This window comes from Narcine bancroftii, chromosome 3 (assembly GCF_036971445.1).
Source record: "Narcine bancroftii isolate sNarBan1 chromosome 3, sNarBan1.hap1, whole genome shotgun sequence".
Lineage (NCBI taxonomy): Eukaryota > Metazoa > Chordata > Chondrichthyes > Torpediniformes > Narcinidae > Narcine > Narcine bancroftii.
The window spans coordinates 74,576,571-74,581,516 of record NC_091471.1 but is presented as its reverse complement, the minus strand read 5'-3'; the positions used below and the strand labels follow the sequence as shown (position 1 = coordinate 74,581,516).

Here is a 4,946-nt window from a genome sequence, read left to right as displayed (position 1 = left end):
CCCACATTACGCATACGTGGAGTTCCCAGACGGGCGGGAGGACACTGTTTCGGTGCGGGACCTAGCTCAGGACGCGGTAGACCCAGCAAACCCCCCAACTCCTTATGCTCCAGGCCCCGTGCCGCAACAGAAGGACCAACAGCACCCCAATGACTCGGGCCACCCTGCCGACAAAACGACTGGGGAATTGAGCGACGGAGCAGTCGCACCCGATGAGCCCGCTGGTGACACCACTCCAGCGACCCCAATCCCGGCACCACGGCGGTCACGCCGGATGGTCAGACCCCCTGACCGCTACAGTCCTTGACCTACCCCTTCCTTTTCATTCTCTCCCTCGTTTTTGTTTTTTTTTTTCCCCGGGTCAATTCTCCAAGAAGGGGTGAATGTGATAGTACAGATCTATCACCAATGTACATAGTGTATATAGTTACTGTATCTAGACTGTGCTTACAGCGATTGGCTGAGAGCTAAGCCACACCTATTGTTTGGGCCTTAAAGGGTTGTGTCCCTAGCCAGGTCGGATCATTCCGGACTGGTCGGCCACCTGTGAAGAGCTCCGGTCTTTTGCTAATAAAAGCCTTGGTTTGGATCAACAAGTCTTTGGTTCTTTCGACGAGCTCTACATCCAGCCACAATTTTTTTTTGAAATTCATATCTGTTATATTGAATGTGGGAAACTTGATGAGCATGCATTTCCAGTTTGCAAGTCTTCATATATGAGATATTTGATAATAAATTAAACAAAAAAAAATCCTTCATGGGGAAATTGATAGAATGTAAAGTTAAAAATCTACTTCTGAAATATTGTATGCAGGTTTGGACTCCATGCAATAAGCAGAATATTGAGTTAATAGAAAATTAATTGCAGATACACTGGAATAAATCTGACTTGAGAAAATGAAAATGCTAAAACATTAATAAATAAATTGGAGTTCATTTCATTGGAAATTAGAAAATTATTGGGAGATTCGAAAAATATGCTTTAGATTATGAAGGATGGAGAAGACAGATAGAAATTAGTTTCCTTTTTGTGTAACACGAATAGAATAAAGGACTCAGATATAAGATTAAATGCAAACATTTTAGGATAAGTGTAATGTATTTATAGTCATGTAAACAGGCCATGTGACAATGAATAAAAATGATGTCATTATGACACAAATACTGTGTATTCACTTGTTACTGTGTACAGACCAACTCCTAATATATTCTTGTAGGTAGAATTTGACAGGACATTCAGCCTGCTTCACAATCCATTCACCAATACATTATAGAGAGAGAACAGGGTAAGTATTAGATATGAAGCTTAAGACACAAAAGTTTAGATCCAGGTTAAAAGGGTCATCATAAAAGGAATGTTGGAATTTAGAAAAATGAGGTGGGGGGGAGGGTTTCACTGAAACATTTTGAATGTTGGAAAGTGTGGACAGAGTAGATGAAGAAAGGTTGTTTCCTATGGTAGGTGAGTCTAGCATTGAAAGGAGCCCACTTAGTAGGAATTTCTTTTGCCAGAGGGTGGTAAATCTTTGAATTTGTTGTCACAAGCGGTTGTGGAAGCTAAGTTATTGGGTGTATTTAAGGCAGAGAGCGATAGATTCTTGATTATGTAGGACATCAAAGGTTATGGGGAGAAAGCTGGGAAGTGGGGCTGAGTGGGAAAATAGATCAGCTCATGATTAGATCGGTAGGCACTCTCAATGGGCTGAATAGTCTATCTCTGTTTCTGTGCCTTATGGACTTATGGTCTACAAAATTTATAGAATTTGGAAGGAATGTTTGATGAAGACTTGAGTTAATCAATGCTTGATGATGGCACTCCATTTCTTGCATTAAAAAAGCTGGCTTAAACAACAGTAAGATTATCTCATTCCTTTTTTTCTTAGACTAAGGTGAGACTTATCAGCTGGGATTCAAGAGTTATAGGTAAGATCATATCAGAACACCCCACAAAGATAAGCAGTCTGACAATCATTTAGGGATTACCTGGAATATATCCATTTATTTGAGATACTTATAGTTATTAAAGAGTGAACTGAGAGCTATCCCCAGCAGAGGAGAAAAGATTTTTTAAAATGGACAATGAGAGAATGTTATCAAAAAAATGCAGAATTTGTGCAAACTAATAATGGGCCGGGTTGAACTATAATGTACAGGATGGATTCAGATGAAAACACTATTCCTCCACCTTCTAATATCACATTGTAGTATTGGGAGTTAGAACCTCAGTGTGGATCTGATGTCAAACTCCCTCTACCCATTTGCACTCAGTTCTGAAATGTGTGGTGATTCAGGGAGGTCTGAAGCTGGGAATTGGTACACTCTGCATCCAACTCCACTATTTCATTCCAGCCATGGCTGAATTATCAAGTACTTCTTACCTTTTAAAGAGGTTTTGAACCTTATTTAAAATATTAAGTTCAGGTTAAAATATATATCTTTTCTTTATATTTATGTTTGGAATTAATTTATAGTAGCTTTCAAATTACATTTTAACTAAACATATTATTTTATTTTCAATTACTTTTTTCAAATCAATTTTTTTTTATTTGTAGGGTTTGATTCTTAATTTAGAAATACGTTTTTTTTCTTTCCCTTTTTTCCATTTAATAACATGGATTCATATGTAGCTTGTTCATTGTCATATGATATTTGTAACTCGATATTAATTTAATTTATTATTATTACCAAATGTAGCTATGTATTTTGCAGTAAAACCAATTTAAAAATTGAAATATATATTTTTTCTATTTAAATCTGTTTAATCTGTTTTTAAATGCCTCTGAATAACAGAGAGTGATGAGCTATTAAAGATGGTAATATTGGTTTGGGCTTGGGGTTTAAATTCTACCATTCAAGGCCCGCTCATCCTTTGTGCCCCATGGTAGTACTATGGCTGTCCCAGCTGATGCAGAAGGTCATGTAATTAGCATGGGCCAAAGGCAGATGAAATATGTCCCAACTTATAGTTGTTAAAATTTACTTTATGCTTTTTGAAAGATGATTTCACAATTCTTTGAATTTGCCAAAGTGATTAGTTGGATTTCTTAATATTTAATAACTTTATGCTTATAAATGAAATGAGATATTGGTTGTTAATCTATATCTCTATCTGCTATATCATAAAGTACCTGCTAAGAGGTAAAAGTACTTCTCTAAATAATGGACTGGATTTGCACCTCTAGAGATTATGGTGATCACTATACGGGAACCTTTATCTAAAAATAAATGTGAACGGTGATCCGTATTGCACGGCAAGTGTTCACCTGACTTTGACAGAATTCACTGAAGATTTAATACTTGGTCAAATAAAATCAGCCTCAGCCAGCCCAGACTTGTGCAGAGGGTTGTTTTAATTCAAACTCATCCATCACGAATTCTTGCAGAGACCACACTTGTAAACTGTTACTGCTGCAAAAATAAAATGACTCCAGTGCAATTTAGATCAGGTCAATCCATGAAAAGTGTGAGCATGAATGGGAATGTACACTGACATGAATGTACACTGACATGAAATGTGATATTCAAATGTAGTTAAAGATGTGTAAAATTCAAATCTCTTTTTTTTTGCTTTTTCATCAAATGATGACATAACGATATGAACTGTTAAAACCACCCCCTCTCTCCACTAAGCTAATTTGGAGAAAATCCATGCAATTTTCCATTGAGAGAGAAAGTAAATTGGTAGAGACTTCACAAATATAATTCACAGGCATTTACTTTTAAAATATTAGATGTGCAGGCTAGTTTCTTAGTCTTGGAAGCAAATTAAAAGTATGCAAATCTTCCTCAGATGTCCAAATAGAGCCACATGGAACTACCACCAATTATCTCAGAAACAGGGCAGAAGTTTGAGATTCTCATGCAAGTCCAAGTACAGCTGGAGATGTGCCAACTGCACCTGGACTTTGCACATTTCATGAAGTGCCAACTTCTGTATAGTCCCCATCACTTGCATTGGGAAATCTGTGGACTATTCTAGTGCCAGGTTAGACCCTTGAGGGAGAAGTATGATTTATATTTACATCCTTTTGATGCACTCAATTTACACAATCCTCATTGATCTCAGTGTTTCTATTTTTTTGTGTTTTATGTACTTTATTTTTAAAATTAACCTTTTTATTTGTACCTTCAATTTCCTGAAAGTTCACTTGTCAGAAGATCTCACCTGGAGTCAGCACATTGATGCAACTGTGAAGAAGGCACACTGATGCCTTTACCTTTATAAGAAGTCTAAGGAGATTTGGCATGCTGTCAAATAGTTCTACCATGGAAAATATACTGACTGGTTGCATCACTATCTGCTTTTGGTATCTCGAGTGCCCAGGAAAGCAGAAGACAGGAGAGAGTGGAAAACATATCTAAGTCCATCATGGGCACTGATCTCCTGTCCATTGAAGACATCAGTGTGAGGCACCACCTCAAGAAAGCAGTCAAGATCATAAAGAACTTTCATCATCCTGGTCACAACTTTTCAAGTTGCTACTTTCAAGCAGAAGGTTCAGAAACCTGAAATCCTGAACCTCTCAGTTCAAGAATAATTTATATCCAAGAAGTATCAGGCTCATGAACCCTGTGCTCCCTAATTCTAACATGGACTACTCTGGAACACCAAAAGATATACATGTACCATTGTCATTTTTTTCTTCACTAATTGCAACTGTGAATATTTTTCTGTATATTCTTTTGTAGTGAGTTGTGCACAAGTGCAGCGAAAAGACAGACAACAGGCTGGGAGCTTGAGTAACACAACTGTTTTACTTTGAATTCTGTGTGACAGCCTTTAAGGCTCTGTCTGGCCCCTCCCTTGCGTTCCGGAGATTGTATCATGCTGACGCAAGCACGCACTTGCCCTTTCAGTCTGGACCAGAAGAGAAGGATCAATTTTCACCATCAACACCATCTTTTCCGCATCTGCCCTGCTGACCATGCATGACAAGCGGGGAAGG

General features: G+C 37.9%; 1 long non-coding RNA gene across 1 annotated transcript; it reads left to right on the top strand.

Moving 5' to 3' along the window:
• The first annotated feature begins 1,178 nt into the window (after positions 1-1,178).
• Positions 1,179-4,616, top strand: LOC138757264 (uncharacterized). Its single transcript, XR_011353465.1, has 3 exons — positions 1,179-1,286; positions 1,884-1,923; positions 4,144-4,616. It is a non-coding gene; the product is annotated as an uncharacterized lncRNA (long non-coding RNA).
• Positions 4,617-4,946: the final 330 nt, after the last annotated feature.